Source organism: Lissotriton helveticus, chromosome 1_2, assembly GCF_964261635.1.
Source record: "Lissotriton helveticus chromosome 1_2, aLisHel1.1, whole genome shotgun sequence".
Lineage (NCBI taxonomy): Eukaryota > Metazoa > Chordata > Amphibia > Caudata > Salamandridae > Lissotriton > Lissotriton helveticus.
The window spans coordinates 451,976,245-451,998,598 of record NC_136058.1 but is presented as its reverse complement, the minus strand read 5'-3'; the positions used below and the strand labels follow the sequence as shown (position 1 = coordinate 451,998,598).

General features: G+C 51.2%; 1 protein-coding gene across 1 annotated transcript in view; it reads right to left on the bottom strand.

Annotated features, from left to right (window-relative positions):
- The window catches only part of LOC144807707 (uncharacterized), a 53,189-nt gene extending 32,816 nt beyond the window's left edge, over positions 1 to 20,373 (bottom strand). Inside the window, exon 1 of the mRNA XM_078673351.1 lies at positions 20,255 to 20,373. The gene's annotated coding sequence lies outside the window, so the exon portion shown is untranslated. The remainder of the gene's footprint in view (positions 1 to 20,254) is intronic.
- Between the last annotated feature and the right edge of the window lie 1,981 nt (positions 20,374 to 22,354).

Sequence of the window (22,354 nt, the reverse complement as noted above, 5' to 3'; positions counted from 1 at the left end):
GAAGCATGGTCTCTGAAAGGGGGGCGAACAATAGAGCACAGGGTCTGCATATGATTTTAAACCAGCCGAGACTGATTATTAATAACAACAACAAAAACACCCACCCTGCAAACAGCCTCCTCTAACAGGCACCTTCCATTCATTTGATAATTAAAACAACATATAATGCACATGTGTTTAGGTGTTTCCCTTTCTTTATTTCATAATAATACTGAATGGGATTTCTTTTCAATTGGACTTGGGAGTGCAGTGTATTTGTCTTTTGGCTTGGGGAGTCAAGTTAAATAAATAATACCATGGTTATGATTTTTACATTCATTTATTTTGATTTTTTTCCTCCATTTTTTGTGATCACTCTGATCACATACAGGATATGTACACAGTATTTTTGAGTATGCTTAGTTATGCATAAGGTCGTTTATTTGCCTTAATCTTAATAATTTAGAATTCAAGATATTCCCAACGGAGCATATAAATATTTAAAAACAGAAGGTGGAATAATTGCGGTCTTCGTTGAGTTTAGTTCAATAAACACACATTGTCTATACTCTTTATCTGAAATTGCACATGTAATACTAGTTGCCTGGATTTTTGTTATGAGTAAATTAAGTCAGAACAATTTACTAATAGATAAATTTATGCATTGCAGGGTCACGGTACGTAAGCACTGTTTAAAAAGTGATAGATTATACACATCGATGAGACATAGAAACTCGACCGGATAAACGTGTAATATTTCCGGTGTAAACAATAAACTAAGGCGCGTTTTTGTTAATATTATTCTAAAAGTGAATGGTCAAGACACGACAGTTGTTTTAACCAATATCTGATTACTTGAGACAAACCGGATATATCTTAAAGATTTCCGTTTGTCTATGCCATGGTTTCAGTAAGTATTTCCTGCCATATCGACGTGCGGACCTATGAGGGAACATGGATCAAAAATAGAGGCTGTAGTTGGCGCGCATGCTCATGTGCAGGAACGAACAGTGAATAGTCAACTTACGATATCATGTTTCGGTTCACTAACAATGATTGGCCAATAGACGATTTGCATTTGAACCAATCCCTGAAAATTTGAGACTAACCGGAAACACTTCATCAATTTCCGTTTGTGCATACCTTGACCCGTACAGACGCAATACAGATTGAAATAATGGGCTTTATATAACATTTCCGGTTACACCGGTGAGCGGACGTATTAGGGAACACAGACCCTATAATAGAGGCGGTTGTTGGCGCGTTTTTTAAACATTCCGATTGGATAATAGAGCATTTAAATAGAGGCAGGAACTAACTAGGAATTGTCGACTCTTTACCAAGCGAGTCGTCGAGGATGTAAGATGCGGGAGAAGCTGATCATTATTGACGGAGGTAGGTGTATGGCCGACTCGAGCCTTACATGGCAGATATTTTTGCGTAGAATAGAGACGACATGGTTATTTGAAAGGGGACAATTAATTTACTTTGTCTCCTTGTTTGCCTTTGTGATTCTTTTCTTAGGAATTTTTGGAATTGTGAAATATCGTATGGAAGATAACTTTTTGGCATATTGACCGAACAGACAGTACGAGCACGATTCGAAGGGTAGGAGCCATTTAAACTTGAGTTTTTGGTAGAATAGACATAGTGTTTCATAAAGATCCTAGGATTCGTTACCCTGTACTGGATCTTAGGTGACTGTACATTTTCTTTAGGTAGTGATACCATACCTGTATTAAATAGAGCTTGGTGAATTTAAAGGGATTGAGAATAATTCTCTTTTTCCCAAACATGGACTTTTGAGAAGATCAGGACGTATTCTATTTTCAAATATATACAATTTCTTTTCTTATACTAGTGGACCATAAGAGATACCGTGTTCTTAAAATTGGAGACTTCTCAACCGCTTCTGTGAAAACTACTTGATTTAAACGGAAGCATTTTCCTGTTTTCTTTATAAATCTAGGTGAGCAATCATTTACCATTGACTTGTTTACAAGCAGGGGATAATTGTAATTTAAATGGTGCACATAGATACGAAATGAATCATTCTGTTTTAAAATGTTTTTGTCTCTGAAAAATCTTAAAAAGAAGGGTTAAAGGTTTCATATATTGGTCACACTCAGGAGGAGTTGTTCTGTTTAAAATTCTCAATTAAATGACATTATTTGGCAGAATGTTAAATAGGCAGGCATTGTTTTAAATTGTTTTAGATTGTTATATAGGCAGAATCAAGAGGAATTATTAGTAAATGAACTATGGAATGCAAGATCGATAACGAAAGTATATATGAATGGTTAGTTATATTTTTTCTTTTTTTCTTTACTTCTACAGCCCTGATGATGTCCCTTTGAGGACGAAACGCGTAGGCTGTATTTTGATGTATTTGATCATCAATTGAACTGGATGTATTTGATCATCATTTATTTTGAAGCATCTTTGAAAAATAACACTTAAAGTGGAAAAAGAAAAAGAAAAAACGAAAAGAAGCAAGCCTGCTGTAAAGAGTTTCTATTACTGTTGAATTAATTATGTCTACATATGACTTTTGATAGATTTCATTTTCAATACAAGATACTCCGTGGTTTTGTATATAATTTCTAGTTGCAGTGGCCTTTGTGGTGGGCCATTCCAAGTTGAGTGTCTAAAACAATTACAATTTGATTGGGTTAAGAATTGGATTTCTCGAAGTGCATTAAATAGGCAACTCTCACCGCATAGTATTGTTGTTTTAAATAAATAATGTAATTCATTCAACGGCTTGTGTTTTGCTTCAGATGAGTAATCAACAGATTGTGCGTTTCCGATACCCCAAAACAAAGTATATTTATCACATAAAAGTTATACCCTCTTATATTAGGGCACAGAATACAAGTTCCCGAATAAAAAAGGCAGGATTTCGTTTTGTTTGGAAGCTACGTCATGAAATCAACAGGTCTGTTTTATTTAGCTGTCAGATGCGTTCTCCCAGTACTTCATTATCCGTGGACATGACCATACTGTATAGACGAACATAGCCCATGCCAATGCATGATTTCGCCACATGTTTGTCTTTCCTGGGTCAGTCCTGTGTATCATTTTGAGTGTGCCATTAATGCAGTGAAATCATAACATGTTTGAGGGCAGTGTCCCACTTGTATATGTGAATTACAACTATAGTCCCTTCCTCATTTCTGCCTCACCATCAAAATATTTTTTGGCATGTCATCTTGTAGTGTTCTTTAGTGTCTTGTGACCGATCCGCTCGACTAAGGCAGATCCAGCATGTCTGTGAGGGTGCTTGTGAACCAGGTGTCCCTCAATGCTTGTGGTTTTTCCTGCCTGTGACTGGAAGCATTTAACCTGTTGAATTGTGGGATTTGCAGTCCAAACTCTGTAGTTTTTCCCTTCATTCCCCGTGACTATCAGTTTTACCCTCCAAATGTCTCCTTTGCTCTGTGCTAAGACCTGTATGTTAAGCAGTGCACCCCCAGTGACCATTTTGTGATAACAAGTAAGTGAAACCAGCCCCCCTTCCCCCTGAGACAGCAATCATCTGTTGTAAGCTGTTTAAACTGTGTTTAATAGGGACTGTTCACTTCGTTTTTTGGCCAGGAGAGGGAGTAAAGTTTTATACAAATAGTGTTGTTAGAGGACACGTTTGTTAGGGCCTTACCTGCAGAAGTACAAAGTGTGGATTGAGCCTGTCTGTCTCCTTGGAGATTTCTGAATAGAGGAGCAGCTTCTAACTCCCTGGTCAGCAAACCTTGTCTGAGGTATCTGGGACCTAATATAGTAATGTTTGATACATGTGTACACTGATTGGTGGTTGTATCTGATGTTTCTATTGGATTAGGGTTAGTGTCTTCATTGGTTGGGTATTTGAGGGTTCTGATTGGTTTCTGGGTCTGTGATTCAATCAATGTAGGGTTGGGGCTAGGGTTAGGATTTCTATTGGAAGTAGGGACTAGGGCTGAAGGGGTCACCTGACTACTAGGGCCATAAACAGCCAAGGCTTAGGGCATCTCCGCTTGGGAGTCGGAGCTAAGGGTGGAGAGGACATGGGTGAGTGCCTGTTTAAACGTGTTGGAGACTGGCCGGGACCAGTGCCAGGAATGCTGGCCATTCATTAATACCCACCCTACGTATTTGTCACTCTGTACATATACATTTATTTTCACTATAGATATGGGCCTATCTTTGTGTATTGCTTTGTATAAACATGTACAATACTTATGTTATAAAACAACAAAAAAGACAAAAATCATCTTTGGTCTACATGTATTTGCTTCCATTGTGCATCTATGTACCGCCATGTACTTGGATCTATGTGTCTGTTACTTTTCTCCTTAAAAAGCATATCCAATGCACTATCCTATTTCTCATCCTATACCTCTATCAATATCTTTAATCTGCATATACTTACCTCCTTTATGCATCTATATACTTTCAATTTACTTATGTATCTATATATTTATCACTTTCTTCTAATTTAGCATTTTCAATGCACTACCCTATTTCTCAGCTTATACTTCTCTCAATATATCTTCTAGCCCAACTTTCTGACTCATTTCAAACTTCTTTCTACTACTCTTTCCAATTCACTACCCTATGTCTCACCCTATATATCTATCAATATATCCTCTACACCCACTCTCTTTTATCCCAAACCCCATACCACTATGTTTCACAAAATAATCCTCTCTCCTACTCTGTCCCACCTTCTATCAACAGACATCTCTTTTACTATACCGATCCCCCTAAAGAAACCTTTTTAAACTCTCCCCTCTGACTCTTCCCCTCCAAAAACACTTTTTACTCATCCAAAAGCCTCCTCCTACTGCTATGACCTAAAAAAAGAAATCCTTCACTTTTCTATCCCTCCACTATCCTTTTCAATCAAAATAACAGACTAACATGTCCATTTCTCTAATTCCATATTCCACCATATTAATTCACCACTAATCCTTTATGGGTTCCAGAGTAGCGTGCTACTGGCCATTAAAGCGTTTCAACACCTCATCAGGCTTACAAGCGCTATATAAATGCAAACCTTTTTTCCTTTTTTACCTCTCCCCAACCCTTCTCAATCCAAATAACTGACTAACATATCCACCACTCAAATTACTTCATATTTCACTATACTAATTTTCAACACTAATCCTTTATGGGTTCCTAAGTAGCCTGCTACTCGCCAGAAAAGCGCTTTAACACCCCATCAGGGGTAACAGGCACTATATGAATGCAACCCTTTCTTTCCCTTCTATCCCTCCGCTATCCTTCACACTCCAAATAACAGACTAATATCCACCACTCAAATTACTTCCATGTTTCACCATACTAATTCACCACTAATCCTTTATGGGTTTCCGGAATACCATGCTACCCGCCAAAAAAAGCGCTTCAACACCCCCATCAGGGGTTAGAAGCGCTATATAAATACAAACCTTCTTTCCTCTTCTATCCTTCTGCTATCCTTCGGAATCCAAATAACTGACTAACATATCCACCACTTAAAAGTTACTTGCATGTTTTACTATACTAATTCAAAACTAATCCTCAATAGGTCCCGGAGTAGCTTGCTACTCGCCGAAAAAGCGCTTCAACGCCTCGTCAGGGGTAGTAAGCGCTATACAAATGCAATTACAATACAATACAATATTGTGATTTTATTGCAGATGCTGATGAGCAATGGGGGATCTTAAAGTAAGAACTGCCACCAATTAAAAAATGGTCTGACGTGGCAATCCAAATCAATGCCACTTATCTAGAGAAGGGACCACGGGCGGCGAATGTCAGATCCACATCCGATAGGCATGGAGCAAATACTTTCAACAATGGCAATTGTGCTAGTCGCATAGACTACTTATTAATCAACCTGCGACTGTGGCATCCCTTAAGGGATATGGTAGTAAGAGAGCGGCCAGAGAGTGACCACAACCCCCTGTGTGCAACTCTTGATTTGTTACCACAACGGGAACACACGCGATCAGAGAGTAATTTGCTCACAAGGATGTGGTTCCATCAAACGACATGAGACGCCTAAAATGGGCAAATATACTCAAGCACCCCGAAGCTTTAGCTTCAATATCACTAGATGTTGAAGGGGCGAGTTCAGAGTTGGAAGTATGCATGCTAAACTCAGCTGCTCTTGACCCGGTGATCGGTACCCATGTTAGCTTTTTTGCCAAGCTACGCACTTATTTTAATAGATGCCATTATGCCAAGGGAGTCTATCCTAGGAAAGGCCCACAGTGGTTCAATATGGAATGTAAAGAGGTGCGTAGAAAACTAGGAGCTGCAATTAAAGAGTGAAATCCCAGTGCTGTACGGCAACTAAGGTATAATTACCGAAGAGCACAAGTTAGATAGATGGCAGGAACTCAAATTAGCATGCGAAAACAAAAATCCCAAACAGTTTTGGAACATAGCTAAGTGGGACAGGGGTGGTCTGCCAACCCAGCCGCAAAACCACGTTTCACAGGAGCATTGGGTCACTCACTTTAAGCCTCAATATGCACGTAGCTCAGGGGAAGGGACGGAAGAGAAGCCCCCGTGCCGGTACTAAACAGGCACAGTTTTTGAAGATGCTGAAGTTAGTCTGGCCCATTACCAGTGGCAGTGATGAACTCAAACGCTCCACCCATCATTTTCCGTATTCATAAATATGCCAGGTGTGCCCAGATGTGGGTCCCGTGCTCGCTGCAATGCTGGAATCAAGCCGCACCCTACAGTCAGGACCCAGATGTGGGTCCTGTGCTCGCTGCACCACTGGAATGAAGCCGCACCCTACAATCAGGACCCAGATGTGGGTTCAGTGCTCGCTGCACCGCTGGAATCAAGCCGCACCATACAGTCAAGGCCCAGATAGGCTGAAACCGGTCTTGGTTTGGTTGAGTTCCGGCTCAGAAAAGATCTGCATTGGCTCTTCAGGCTGGATTGCTTCTATTGGAAGGAGTCTAAAGCTGATTTGAATATGGTGCTTCCTGTTTGAGGTGGCATTGTGGGCCAACAACCAATTGATCTCCCTCTTCTGCTTGGCCTGGGGAGGACCTGGACGTAAGCCGGAGTCTATTGAGGATGAGGATGTGATAAATGCCTGGTATGGACCAGGACATGAGCCGGGGCTTGTGAGGCTCAGGATGTGAGCCAGGGCATTGTGAGGACCACAACCTGAGCTGGGCCTTGTGAGGACCAGGACGTGAGCTGGGGCCTTGTGAGGACCAGGACGTGAGCTGGGGCCTTGTGAGGACCAGGACGTGAGCTCGGGCCTTGTGAGGACCAGGACGTGAGCCAGGGCCTTGTGGAGACCAGGACGTGAGCCAGGGGCTTGTGAGGCTCAGGATGTGAGCCAGGGCATTGTGAGGACCAGAACATGAGCTGGGCCTTGTGAGGACCAGGACGTGAGCTGGGGCCTTGTAAAGACGAAGACATGAGCTGGGCCCTTGTGAGGACCAGGACGTGAGCTGGGCCTTGTGAGGACCAGGACGTGAGCTGGGGCCTTGTGAAGACGAGGACTTGAGCTGGGGCCTTGTAAAGACGAGGACGTGAGCTGGGGCCTTGTGAGGACCAGGACGTGAGCCAGGGCCTTGTGCGGACCAGGACGTGAGCCAGGGCCTTGTGGGGACCAGGACGTGAGCCAGGGCCTGGTGAGGACCAGGATGTGAGCCTGGGTCTAGTGAGGACCAGGACGTGAGCCAGGGCCTTGTGAGGACCAGGACGTGAGTCAGGGTCTTGTGAGGACCAGGACGTGAATCTGGGCCTTGTGAGGACCAGGACGTGAGCCGGGTCCTGGTGGGGACCAGGATGTGAGCCAGGGCCTTGTCTGGACCTAGACATGAGCCGGGGCCTTGTGAGGACGTAGATGTTAGCTGGGGTCTTATGAGGAACAGGACGTGAGCCAGGGCCTTGTGAGGACCAGGACTTGAGCCGGGCCTGGTGGACCAGGTCGTGAGCCGGGACTGGTGGACCAGGACATGACCTGGGGCCTGGTGGACCAGGGCCTTGTGAGGACCAGGATGTGAACCGTGGCCTGGTGAGGACCTGTTATGTTCCATATAGGTACCCATATATAGGTCTGGGTAATATCATATACTTTCACCTTTTAGGATTGAACCTTTACCTAGTTCAAGTCCTGGGTGCAGCAGAAGGGTTTTTCCCTGAACAATAGCCTCCTATAACTTCATCAATGGACTAATACAGTATGAATGAATATTCATGAGGGTTCTTGGAAACTAGGTAGAAGCTACACCACCTGCATAATATCTATGTACAAGGTTCATCCCCTAGGTCATGCTCAAATCCAAAAATGGCTAATACAAGGGACAAGGGACAAAGAAACACTAGATAATTTTTGTATAAACACGGCACATCTTACTGAGTTCAGGGGGCGTGGCTTGGGCGCCGATGGTGAGTCGGCGTGAGCAGCTAGCTCCGTGCCCGACCCCGCCAATTATCCTGTTAAACCGCGGCTGGTGCAGCAGTATTTACAAAATCAAGCACCGGAACGATTGAGGAGGCCGGCCGGCACGGAGCGGTGCTCGTAGGGAGCTCTGAGCTGCTTCTGTGGCAGGCGGAATTCGTCTGCGGAGCTGTGGGCGAGGAGTAGGCAAAATGGCGGCGGTGCTCGTCAACTGCGAGCGGACGGCGGAGCCCAGGGAACTCTGAGTCGGTACACCTCCGCATGACGATCATATGCTCAGCATACACTGCGGACTATAGCCGCCCCTGAGTGGTACCTCAAGTGAGTAGCAGCCACTTTTGCCTGCTCAGGAATCGACAGGCGGAAGTTCCGACTGGGGCTCCTAAAATGGCGCCAGGAGAGACGGCGGATCGGGGCAGCCGATAGCAGTGGCGAAATGCAGCGGGTGTCCCCCAACGGCCAGCGGCCTGGTGATGTGCTGCCGCTAATGTTGAGAGCCTGATATATGGACCTGATTCTGGTGCTCTGTAAGCTCCGGTCAGACTCAGAGGCAGCTGCGAGCACAGCATACGGAGCACACCACCGGGAGAGCAGGCTTGTAGGCCCCCATACGTCCAGGGCTGTTGGGAGGAGTGGCGAACACGACGTATACAGTACGAAGTGCCGGTGGAGGTGAGGAGTGCGGTGGGATCGCCCCCTGGCCCGGAGGTGAGGAGTGCTGCGGGAGTAATACTGACGCAGTGGGAGTGCGGACGGAAACAGGTCAGCGGTGCCACACATCCGAGGTACATAGACATGGAAGCGGCATTGCCAGGCTACAGGAGATGCCTGAATATTGCACACCACGGTGCGCCTAAGTGGTACCTAGACGGAATCGCCGCGTCAAAGTGGGATTGAAAGAGGGCAACACTGGGCACGGTGTACACCTGGAGAAACCTGGCCCGCTGCTGATTGGAATGCGGCGAGGGGCGTAGGGGTGTGAGAACATTGTTGGGCCCCAGTACGGTGATTGTGATATTTCGGGGTAACTGTCCCAAAAAGAAGTACTGACAGTGGCATAAAGGCTGGAGTGGAATCTGAATGCGGCAAGGTCTTTGGACCCTGGGGCGGCATTGTAGTGGGGGTTGAACGTTTTGTGTCGCTGAAAGAGCCTCGCAGTTGGAGCTGAAGCTGGAAATATTTGTGACTGGAGGTCACTATTGAGAAGACGACCCCTGGCGGAAGGTGGACATCGGGGATACTCAGCCTGACGATATCTGGTGTCAACTGGCGGTGCGCTGCGGAAGTGATATTCAGGAGCGGTGATGGCAGTGTTGCCTACCCGCTGAAGGAGTCTCGCCGGCGGATTACTGGGTCACACCGTTACATGAAATGAAACCGAAGCCTAGAAAGGAAAACACAATGATGCATGACGACGTCCGTGCTGAGGAGGGAGAAGCTGCAGGTACGAGCTCAGAACAGAGGTTGACCAAGCGCCTGGATAAAATCTTGGAAGCCATTGCCGCCACAAAGGACTCTCCACATCAAGATATAACCCAAGTGGCAACCGGACTAGGACTACTGAGAGCGGACCACGCAAAATTGGCAGACAAGGTTAAAGATCATGAAGTGGCCCTCCAGGATTTGAAACCTGCGGTGGTGACGGTGGAACGCAAGTTAGAAAATGCATTGCAACGCCTAGCGACACTAGAAAAGAGGGCTGAAGATTCCGAAAGTCGCAATAGGTGGAATAATGTACGGATAGTGGGCCTGCCGGAAATAATAGAAGGCACGGACATGGTGGCCTATTTGGAGAACTGGTTCAAAATGCAGGTGGCCCCGGAGGGTCTAACTTCTTTCTTTATGCTTGAAAGAGTGCACCAGGTCCCCGCCAAGCCGCCGTTGCCGGGCCGCCCCCCCCAGGCCTGTGATGGCCAGAGTTCCCCACTATAAGGATAGAGACCTGTTGATTCAAAATGCGCGCTCAGGGGGGCCTTTCACGGTGGAGAACAGCGCGGTCACAATTTTCCCAGACTACACTCAGGATGTACAGAGGCGCAGGGCCTCGTATCTAGCTGTCAAGAAGGAGCTTCGATATGAGGGGATCCAATACTCGCTGCTGTTCCCGGCCAAGCTGAGGGTGATCCTGGATGGTTCGACGCAGTTTTTCTTGACACCAGAGGATGCTTGGTCCTGGCTTGAATCCTATAGAGCTGGTACTGACCGTAGACACAAGGGAGAACACGAACAGCCGAAACCACCACGGATGCGCCAATCCCAACGTGGGGAGCTCTGGAGGCGGCAGCGGCGGCGGCAATAACGGGCTCGCAAAAGGGAGACTCGACCAGGGGATGTAACATACATCAATCTCCTGGCGCCGCACTTAGTGGAGGATGTACAATGAGGCAGTAGAGCTTGGCCGCCTGCCGGAATCCATGAGAGAGGCGCTGATTGTCCCCTTATTGAAACCTGGGAGGGAGAGTAGTGATGTGACCGCCTGTAGACCCCTATCTATGGTAACGGTGGACTATAAAACCTTGAGCCGCATACTGGCCACGAGACTGCTGCCCCACATGACCACTCTAATCCACAAAGATCAGGCAAGATTTATCCCGACCAGAAATACCTCGAGCAATATCCGACGCCTCGTACGAGTGTTGGGGAGTGCATGGGATGAGGATATGATACCGGCCGTGTTGTTTGTAGACATAGAAAAAGCTTTTGACAGCCTGGAGTGGGATTACCTGGATAAGGTATTGGGGAATTTTGGCTTAGGTGAGCGTTTTCGCAGTTGGACGAGGGTCCTGTACTCCTTTGCTACTGCTAGGGTGCAATTGGGGTCTATGATATCTGCAGGATACCCGGTGCGGAGAGGAACGAGACAGGGGTGCTCACTCTCGCCCCTGCTGTTTGCATTGGCAATCGAACCTTTAGCAACAAGAGCGCGAACGGGGACGGCATACAGAGACCTCATGTATGGCGGCACTCCGCATTACATTTCATTGTATGCAGATGATCTGTTGTTGTTTTTGGAGGACGCAACAGTAGCGCTGCAAGGAGCAATGGACTTGCTATCGGAATTTGGAAGGCTGTCAGGTCTTAGGGTGAACTGGACCAAAAAAAAGGGACGGGAGTGCAGAGGCATGTCCTCTCGTATATCGTCATGCAGCAAAGGTTAGTATTGCGGGATTTAACCCTAGAGGAGAAGACCTTGAGGATGTGCTGGAATAAGAGCCAAAAGAGGGCGGGAGTGGTACACCCGTATGCGCCTGAAATTCCGCTGGGCATGCTAACAGCATTACCGCACGGAGGGGACTGGTCCCCGCTAATGGAGTGGGAAGAGTTGGGGCTTCTTATGGTGGGCGACCTCTACGCCGAGTTAATACCCTTTCGGGGCTGCAGGACCAATTTGGCCTCCCCGATGGCAGTTTCCTCTTGCACATGGCTATCACAACGGCGATTAAGAAACATTGGAAGACTGGGCAGGCAGAACCAAAGACCATGATGGCTTGCCAATACGTGGCGATGGCAGCGGGAATGTTTAAGGCGGTCATGTGCTTGCATTCTCAGATGTTAAAAAAGGGTATGGCACCGCTGACGGTCCTGAAGCAAAAATGGGAGGCAAGTGTGGGGAAACCCATACCGGATACAACATGGGGTCATATCCTGAGACGGACGTGGAAGGGGTGTAGGAATGCCAGATTCCAGCAAGTACATTTTTTTGTAGTGCACAGAGCTTACCTTACACCAGGGAAGATACGAAGGGTTTCCAGGTGCAGGACGCAGCGTGTCCTATATGCTCGATGCCTGCCGTGGAACTAGATCACATGTTGTGGGAGTGTCCGAAGCTAGGGCTCTATTGGTCTGAGGGAGCACTTCTTAACACTATCACTGACCGGCAGGTGGATTTTGATAAGGCAATTTGTTTACTGCTTTGGTTTCCTCACACGAAAATGAACAAAATCACTAGCAAATTCATTGATTTGGGTCTCATTTTAGCCCAGAGGGAAATAACCTGGCACTGGAAATCAAAGGGGGGTCCTTCTTACAGACGATGGGCGAGCGACTTGCTTAAATGGGCCCATGGGGAGGGCACTGTTATGCTCAGACAAGCAGCCCGCACAGCTAATGTGAAAAGTCTGGAGATGGCACGAGCATGGGAAGTATTAGTATGTACATTGCGCAATTATCAAGAAGCTGAAGTGGATTCGGAAGGGGAGGTCTTAACTGAAGTTCCAGGTGATACAATATTAGAAGTGCAGTGATCCTACAGGTCTCTTTCATTTAGGAGTGGACATAATGACACTGGGCCCACACCAGCAGTAATTGGGGGGGAGGGTATGGGTGGTGTTATCAGGGCCCTAATGCTGACATATGGGAGCACAACAAGGTGAAGGTTGCAGATGTGACATTCAAGTCAGTTGACTGGTTAAGGTGCTTCCCTGCTTAGTGGTTGTTATATTGAGGGGTGTTAACGTGAGTCGGATGTACAGGGTACCGGAAGGCGGGAGGCGGACCTCCTACTTATAAAAGCGCTACTTATTTTATTGTTTGGTCATTAGGGCCAGTTATTTGTTGGGTCAGGGAAAGGGGGAAAACGGAAAAAGCAGATACTAGATTGTTTAGCTGAGCAGATGTCATTGTTTCCTTAAGTGTTTCCTAATCCGGCATTCATTAGCTATTGCCGCCCGGCCCCCGGGATGGGGGCTAAACGGCTGTGTGCAGCTTATATTGCAGCTGGGGTGGGACACTGCTGGATAACGTGACACCCGAAACAAATGCTGGTATGTTTTCGAAATATCTGCAATAAAAAAAATTTCAAACAATCTTACTGAGTTAAGAGAGAGGAGATCAGGACTCCCATGCCGACACACTAACGTGAGACGCTGAAGTTCCTGCATTCAGACACTCCAGCTCGCAGTGGTGTTAACATCCCTTGCGGGTTGTCCAGTTCGAGACCAGAACGGGGGTCCCACACTCTCTCAATTCAGGTAATGGGGTTTGACTTATCCTAGGAGGATTCTTGGCTTAACACCTACATACGTGCTTGGTACACTTAGGTACATCTAGCTAGGATTACATCGTAGGAGGTCGCATTTTACTGTAATGTATTTTATATGCTGGTATGCATTCATTATTTTAGCAGAATGGTAGAAATCTATCATCCTTTTACGTTTCTAGTGCTTCTAGTTATGTATATCCTCTACTGTCTATTGATTGTCTCAGCACATCTATTTTACACTAGAATAACGACTGTTCATAAAATACATATTGAAAACATCCCAACCGTTTATTCTGTTTATCTATCTGAGAGGATCAGAGTTGTCATGTTTGATAGTTGCCAGAAACTCTTCCCTCCTTGGTAAGAGGAGTTTCCATTGGTACTGTGAGCTGGCTGCTATACAGGCCAACATACCAGATAGAGGTGTCCAGAATCAGTCTGACACCAATCCTATAGTCTATGTTGTCTAAACGCACAGAACCCATGTGACAAGCCAGGACATGCCTCTATGCCTACACCCCTGGACAGACCTCACCTCCTCTGCACCCCTGGACAGGCCTCCCCTCCTCTGCACCACTGGCCAGGCGTCACCTCCTCTCCTCCCCCTGGACAAGCCTCGCCTCCTCTGCACCCCTGGACAGGCCTCACCTCCTCTGCACCCCTGGACAGGCCTCTCCTCTGCACCCCTGGATAGGCCTCTCCTCCTCTGCACCCCTGGACAGGCCTCATCTCCTCTGCACCCCTGGACAGACCTCACCTCCTCTGCAACCCTGGACAAGCCTCACCTCCTCGGCACCCCTCGACAGGCCTCACCTCCTCTCCTCCCCATGGACAAGCCTCACCTCCTCTGCACCCCTGGACAGACCTCTCCTCCTCTGCACCCCTGGACAGGCCTCACCTCCTCTGCACCCCTGGACAGACCTCATCTCCTCTGCACCCCTGGACAGGCCTCACCTTCTCTGCACCCCTGGACAGGCCTCACCTCCTCTCCTCCCCCTGGACAAGCCTCGCCTCCTCTGCACCCCTGGACAGGCCTCTCCTCCTCTGCCCCCTGGACAGGCCTCACCTCCTCTGAACCCTGGACAGGTCTCACCTCCTCTGCACCCTTGGACAGGCCTCTCGGTGAAGGATTCTAATTAAGGACAGAGGAGCCCAGAGTTCATTCCACCCCATACAGCGCCTCTGACTTCACTCTGAGCCTCGGGGCGCTATGCACAGGCCCCAGAGAGACACTGCTTCCACGGACAGGCCTCACCTCCTCTGCACCCCTGGACAGGCCTCACCTCCTCTGAACCCCTGTACAGGCCTCTCCTCCTCTGCACCCCTGGACAGGCCTCCCCTCCTCTGCACCTTTGGACAGGCCTCTCCTCCTCTGCACCCCTGGACAGGCCTCTCCTCCTCTGACCTCTGGGCAGGCCTCTCCTCCTCTGCACCCCTGGACAGTTCTCTGTACAGGCCTCACCTCCTCTGCACCCCTGGACAGGCCTCTCTTCCTCTGCACTCCTGGACAGGCCTCCCCATCTCTGCACCTTTGAACAGGCCTCTCCTCCTCTGCACCCCTGGATAGGCCTCTCCTCCTCTGACCCCTGGACAGGCCTCTCCACCTCTGCAGCCCTGGACAGGCTTCACCTCCTTTGCACCCCTGGACAGGCCTCACCTCCTCTGCAACCCTGGACAGTCCTCTCCTCCTCTGCACCCCTGGACAGGCCTCTCTTCCTCTGCACCCCTGGACAGGCCTCACCTCCTTTGCACCCCTGGACAGGCCTCACCTCCTCTGCACCCCTGGACAGGCCTCAGCTCCTCTGTACCCCTGGACAGGCCTCACCTCCTCTGCACCCCTGGACAGGCCTCAGCTCCTCTGTACCCCTGGACAGGTCTCTCCTCCTCTGCAGCCCTGGACAGGCCTCTCCTCCTCTGCAGCCCTGGACAGGCCTCAACTCCTTTGCACCCCTGGACAGGCCTCCCCTCCTCTGCACCACTGGACAGGCGTCACCTCCTCTCCTCCCCCTGGACAAGCCTCGCCTCCTCTGCACCCCTGGACAGGCCTCACCTCCTCTGCACCTCTGGACAGGCCTCTCCTCTGCACCCCTGGATAGGCATCTCCTCCTCTGCACCCCTGGACAGGCCTCACCTCCTCTGCACCCCTGGACAGACCTCACCTCCTCTGCAACCCTGGACAAGCCTCACCTCCTCGGCACCCCTCGACAGGCCTCACCTCCTCTCCTCCCCATGGACAAGCCTCACCTCCTCTGCACCCCTGGACAGACCTCTCCTCCTCTGCACCCCTGGACAGGCCTCACCTCCTCTGCACCCCTGGACAGACCTCATCTCCTCTGCACCCCTGGACAGGCCTCACCTCCTCTGCACCCCTGGACGGGCCTCACCTCCTCTCCTCCCCCTGGACAAGCCTTGCCTCCTCTGCAACCCTGGACAGGCCTCTCCTCCTCCGCCCCCTGGACAGGCCTCACCTCCTCTGAACCCTGGACAGGTCTCACCACCTCTGCACCCTTGGACAGGCCTCTCGGTGAAGGATTCTCATTAAGGACAGAGGAGCCCAGAGTTCATTCCACCCCATACAGCGCCTCTGACTCCACTCTGAGCCTCGGGCGCTATGCACAGGCCCCAGAGAGACACTGCTTCCACGGACAGACCTCACCTCCTCTGCACCCCTGGACAGGCCTCACCTCCTCTGAACCCCTGTACAGGCCTCTCCTCATCTGCACCCCTGGACAGGCCTCCCCTCCTCTGCACCTTTGGACAGGCCTCTCCTCCTCTGCACCCCTGGACAGGCCTCTCCTCCTCTGACCTCTGGGCAGGCCTCTCCTCCTCTGCACCCCTGGACAGTTCTCTGGACAGGCCTCACCTCCTCTGCACCCCTGGATAGGCCTCTCTTCCTCTGCACTCCTGGACAGGCCTCCCCATCTCTGCACCTTTGAACAGGCCTCTCCTCCTCTGCACCCCTTGATAGGCCTCTCCTCCTCTGACGCCTGGACAGGCCTCTCCCCCTCTGCAGCCCTGGACAGGCTTCACCTCCTTTGCACCCCTGGACAGGCCTCACCTCCTCTGCACCCCTGGACAGGCCTCTCCTCCTCTGCACCCCTGGACAGGCCTCTCTTCCTCTGCACCCCTGGACAGGCCTCACCTCCTTTGCACCACTGGACAGGCCTCACCTCCTCTGCACCCCTGGACTGGCCTCAGCTCCTCTGTACCCCTGGACAGGCCTCACCTCCTCTGCACCCCTGGACAGGCCTCAGCTCCTCTGTACCCCTGGACAGGCCTCTCCTCCTCTGCAGCCCTGGACAGGCCTCATCTCCTTTGCACCCCTGGACAGGCCTCTCCTCCTCTGCACCCCTGGACAGGCCTCAGCTCCTCTGTACCCCTGGACAGGTCTCTCCTCCTCTGCAGCCCTGGACAGGCCTCTCCTCCTCTGCAGCCCTGGACAGGCCTCAACTCCTTTGCACCCCTGGACAGGCCTCCCCTCCTCTGCACCACTGGACAGGCGTCACCTCCTCTCCTCCCCCTGGACAAGCCTCGCCTCCTCTGCACCCCTGGACAGGCCTCACCTCCTCTGCACCTCTGGACAGGCCTCTCCTCTGCACCCCTGGATAGGCATCTCCTCCTCTGCACCCCTGGACAGGCCTCACCTCCTCTGCACCCCTGGACAGACCTCACCTCCTCTGCAACCCTGGACAAGCCTCACCTCCTCGGCACCCCTCGACAGGCCTCACCTCCTCTCCTCCCCATGGACAAGCCTCACCTCCTCTGCACCCCTGGACAGACCTCTCCTCCTCTGCACCCCTGGACAGGCCTCACCTCCTCTGCACCCCTGGACAGACCTCATCTCCTCTGCACCCCTGGACAGGCCTCACCTCCTCTGCACCCCTGGACGGGCCTCACCTCCTCTCCTCCCCCTGGACAAGCCTTGCCTCCTCTGCAACCCTGGACAGGCCTCTCCTCCTCCGCCCCCTGGACAGGCCTCACCTCCTCTGAACCCTGGACAGGTCTCACCACCTCTGCACCCTTGGACAGGCCTCTCGGTGAAGGATTCTCATTAAGGACAGAGGAGCCCAGAGTTCATTCCACCCCATACAGCGCCTCTGACTCCACTCTGAGCCTCGGGCGCTATGCACAGGCCCCAGAGAGACACTGCTTCCACGGACAGACCTCACCTCCTCTGCACCCCTGGACAGGCCTCACCTCCTCTGAACCCCTGTACAGGCCTCTCCTCATCTGCACCCCTGGACAGGCCTCCCCTCCTCTGCACCTTTGGACAGGCCTCTCCTCCTCTGCACCCCTGGACAGGCCTCTCCTCCTCTGACCTCTGGGCAGGCCTCTCCTCCTCTGCACCCCTGGACAGTTCTCTGGACAGGCCTCACCTCCTCTGCACCCCTGGATAGGCCTCTCTTCCTCTGCACTCCTGGACAGGCCTCCCCATCTCTGCACCTTTGAACAGGCCTCTCCTCCTCTGCACCCCTTGATAGGCCTCTCCTCCTCTGACGCCTGGACAGGCCTCTCCCCCTCTGCAGCCCTGGACAGGCTTCACCTCCTTTGCACCCCTGGACAGGCCTCACCTCCTCTGCACCCCTGGACAGGCCTCTCCTCCTCTGCACCCCTGGACAGGCCTCTCTTCCTCTGCACCCCTGGACAGGCCTCACCTCCTTTGCACCACTGGACAGGCCTCACCTCCTCTGCACCCCTGGACTGGCCTCAGCTCCTCTGTACCCCTGGACAGGCCTCACCTCCTCTGCACCCCTGGACAGGCCTCAGCTCCTCTGTACCCCTGGACAGGCCTCTCCTCCTCTGCAGCCCTGGACAGGCCTCATCTCCTTTGCACCCCTGGACAGGCCTCTCCTCCTCTGCACCCCTGGACAGGCCTCAGCTCCTCCACATCCCCTGGACAGGCCTCACCTCCTCTGCCCCCTGGACAGGCCTCACCTCCTCTGCTCCTCCCTGGACAAGCCTCACCTCCTCTGCACCCCTGGACAGGCCTCTCTTCCTCTTCTTCCCCTCGACAGGCCTCTCCGCCTCTGCTCCTCCTCTGGACAGGCCTCTCGGTGAAGGATTCTCATTAAGGACAGAGGAGCCCAGAGTTCCTTCCACCCCGTACAGCGCCTCTGACTCCGCCCTGAGCATCAGGTGCTATGCACAGGCCCCGTAGAGAGACACTGCTCCCCTGGACAGGCCTCACCTCCTCTGCTCCCCTGGACAGGCCTCTCCTCCTCTGCCCCTCCTCTGGACAGGCCTCGCCTCCTCTGCTCCCCCTGGACAGGCATCTCCCCTGCACCCCTCAGGACAGGCCTCACATCCTCTGCACCCCGGGACAGGCCTCACCTCCGCTGCATGCACCGGGACAGGCCTCACCTCCTCTGCACGCCCAGGACAGGCCTCACTTCTTCTGCTCCCCCTGGACAGGCTTCTCCTCTGCACCCCTCAGGACAGGTATCACCTCCTCTGCACCCCTGGACAGGCCACACCTCCTCTGCACTCCCGCGGAACAGGCCCGAACTCTTCTGCATCAGCTTCGTAGGCCTCATCACCTCTGCACCCCTGGACAGGCCTCACCTCCTATCCTCCCCCTGGGGAGGCTTCACCTCCACTGCACCTCTTGGACAGGCGTCACCTTCTTTGCAACCCCCCCTAAAAAGGACATGCCTCACCTCCTTTGCACCCTTTGGACAAGCCTCACCTCCGCAGTACCCCCCAGGACAGGCCTCTCCTCCTCTGCACCCCTGGACAGACTGCGCCTCCTCTGCACCCCTGGACAGGCCTCTCCTCCTCCATATCCCCTGGACAGGCCTCACCTCCTCTATACCCCTGGGCAGGCCTCTCCTCCTCTGCACCCCTGGGGAGGCTTCACCTCCACTGCACCTCTTGGACAGGCGTCACCTTCTTTGCAACCCCCCTAAAAAGGACATGCCTCTCCTCCTCTGCATCCCTGGACAGGCCTCTCCTCCTCTGCCCCCTGGACAGGCCTCTCCTCCTCTGCACCTCTGGACAGGCGTCACCTCCTCTGCTTCCCCTGGACAGGCCTCTCCTCCTCTGCACCCCTGGACAGGCCTCATCTCCTCTGCCCCTCCCCTGGACAGGCCTCTCCTCCTCTGCCCCCTGGATAGGCCTCTCCTCCTCTGCCCCCTGGACAGGCCTCTCCTCCTCTGCCCCCTGGATAGGCCTCTCCTCCTTTGCACCCCTGGACAGGCCTCTCCTCCTCTGCCCCCTGGATAGGCCTCTCCTCCTCTGCCCCCTGGACAGGCCTCTCCTCCTCTGCACCCCTGGACAGGCCTCTCCTCCTCTGCCCCCTGGATAGGCCTCTCCTCCTCTGCCCCCTGGACAGGCCTCTCCTCCTCTGCCCCCCTGGACAGGCCTCTCCTCCTCTGCCCCCCTGGACAGGTCTCTCCACCTCCACATCCCCTGGACAGGCCTCTCCTCCTCTGCACCCCCCCTCTCTCCCCTGGACAGGCCTCTCCTCCTCTGCACCCCCTGGACAGGCCTCACCTCCTCTGCACCCCTGGACAGGTCTCTCCACCTCCACATCCCCTGGACAGGCCTCACCTCCTCTGCACCCCTGGACAGACCTCATCTCCTCTGCACCCCTGGACAGGTCTCTCCACCTCCACATCCCCTGGACAGGCCTCTCCTCCTCTGCACCCCCCCTCTCTCCCCTGGACAGGCCTCTCCTCCTCTGCACCCCTGGACAGGTCTCTCCACCTCCACATCCCCTGGACAGGCCTCACCTCCTCTGCACCCCTGGACAGACCTCATCTCCTCTGCACCCCTGGACAGGTCTCTCCACCTCCACATCCCCTGGACAGGCCTCTCCTCCTCCGCTCCGGGGGTGGAATCTGATACAGGAATTCATAAATTGCAGCCAAGTGAGTTGGCAGCTCTCCTACCTGAGCAGAAACCTGTCCGGGCTCTCTCCTCCTCCTGGGGGGGAGGGGCAGATCTGGGGTCTGTGAGGGTCTGAAGATGAAGGTCGCTGCACAGACAGACAGGGCTCCTTCCTCCTCTGCTGCAGGCTGCACACACCAGTAGAGGCCGGAAGTGATGTCACCCCCGCTGCTGGTGCTGTCTCTGCCACCGCTGACCCAGAAGAGGAAACTCTTCTCCTGACATCCAATGTGCAGATCAGTGGTTTCAGCAGCAGGCGAGGAGCGCCCTCAGGTGGCCGCGGACGGAACCGCCGCCTCCAGGCTCCAGCAGGGAAACAAGCATTGGTGACTGTAAAGACCTGGGTTTTTAAATGTCACAGAGGTGTGGACACTCACAGTCCATGACAGGGTCTTGTATTGGAAACCAGCATTGGCGCCTGCAAAGGATCAGACATGACATTCAGGAGTGAATTTAAATGAGGACTTGTATTTCAAGTGTGCAATGTAGACACAGCTGCTGCAATGAGGCTGAGCAGCGTTTCTAATGTTCCTGGGGGTGATTGTTTATATTGTACAGGGCCATGAATCCTCAAACCATAGCTGCCAAGGTTTCAGATTGCTATGTGTGAAATTTTCATAATTTCAGTGAAATTATGAGTGACATTTCAATGACTATGAGTGACACTGACTTGTGGCGGGCAAAATCAAGTAATAAAGATTAGGGAAACATAAATATCGGAAATTACCCCCATTTCAGCAACAAGAAACTCTAACAAGGTCTTAAAATTGCATCAAAGCATCAGAAATGGAAGGAAGGGCACTAACCGGAGACAGCAGCATGACTGCAGCTCTCAGTGACAGAGACATTTTCCCCCTGAAATAAAACCAAACACATAAATCCATGGAAAAAGCGAAATATCAGAAATTACTACGCCCTTTAAAACAGTAATAAGCTTTGGAAAGACGTTCAAGTTTCTACATAGCCCCTGAATTGCAAACTTACAAACCGACAGCCCCTTTCTAAGATGAATGTCACTGGAAGGGGGCCTGCTAGCAAAAGGCATGTGTTTTAAAACTCACTATTCACAAGGGAGAGGGTCAAAGAGTACACGTGTAACAACACGAGACAGAAAAAAGAAATCTGTTTTGAAAACTGCCCTCACCCACACACAAAAGCGTGTGACATGCTTCATCATCGGGTCTGCTTACAAAACGCCCTGGTGTAGCCACACTCAGGGCGGAGCATAAGGGAAGGGGAAAAACTAATAATGTTTTGAGAACCTAGTGTTCTCTTCTAACACGACCCATCCTCATTCTTTTTAATCCTGGTTGTGGAACCTATAAATAAAGGTTTCATTGGTATCCACAAACCACTTTTAAAGCACTTTCCCATTAGCTGCACTTTGTCTTATCACCATTCCCAGTCACAGGGTGATATTCACTGTTCTATCACTTGGTTTGTTACATTTGTGTTGTGTCCTATCATTTCTCAATATTTTATTATTTTTTCCCCTTCCCTTATGCTCCGCCCTGAGTGTGGCTACACCAGGGCGTTTTGTAAGCATATGTTTTAAAACTTCATGGGATATAAATTGCACACAGATGATCAATCATGGTAATTAAGAAATCATTTTTAGAAGCATTATATGTGAACTGTAACTCGTCCAAGCATGTTTTTTTTTTAAGGGACAAACTTCTCCCTTTTCCGTCTTCATACTGCTGTTCAAAAAAGGTTTTTGTTTTGGCGTTTATAAAAACAGAAGAGCTCAGGTCTTACAAGCAATATTCTGCTTAGGCCGCATGTGGAGAGCAGGGCACGTGCACAATCCAGTACGGATGACAGCACTAGGTCAGGTGTAACATGAAAACGAAGTACAGAACTCCCATGATCGCTTTTAGGTGACCTCGAGACGCCACAATGTACTAAAGAAACAGCCCATGGAAAATAAAATGCAATCGTTTATACAAAAACGCAGTCATGTAGATAAGAACCGGAGTATGTGAAAAACAAGAGAGGTTCGGGATTAAATACACTCATATCACTGCTAAACAATTCCCAAGCAGGCCTCTGCAACAGGTTATGAAATAATTGCATAACATTATGATGTGAATGCAGAGTCC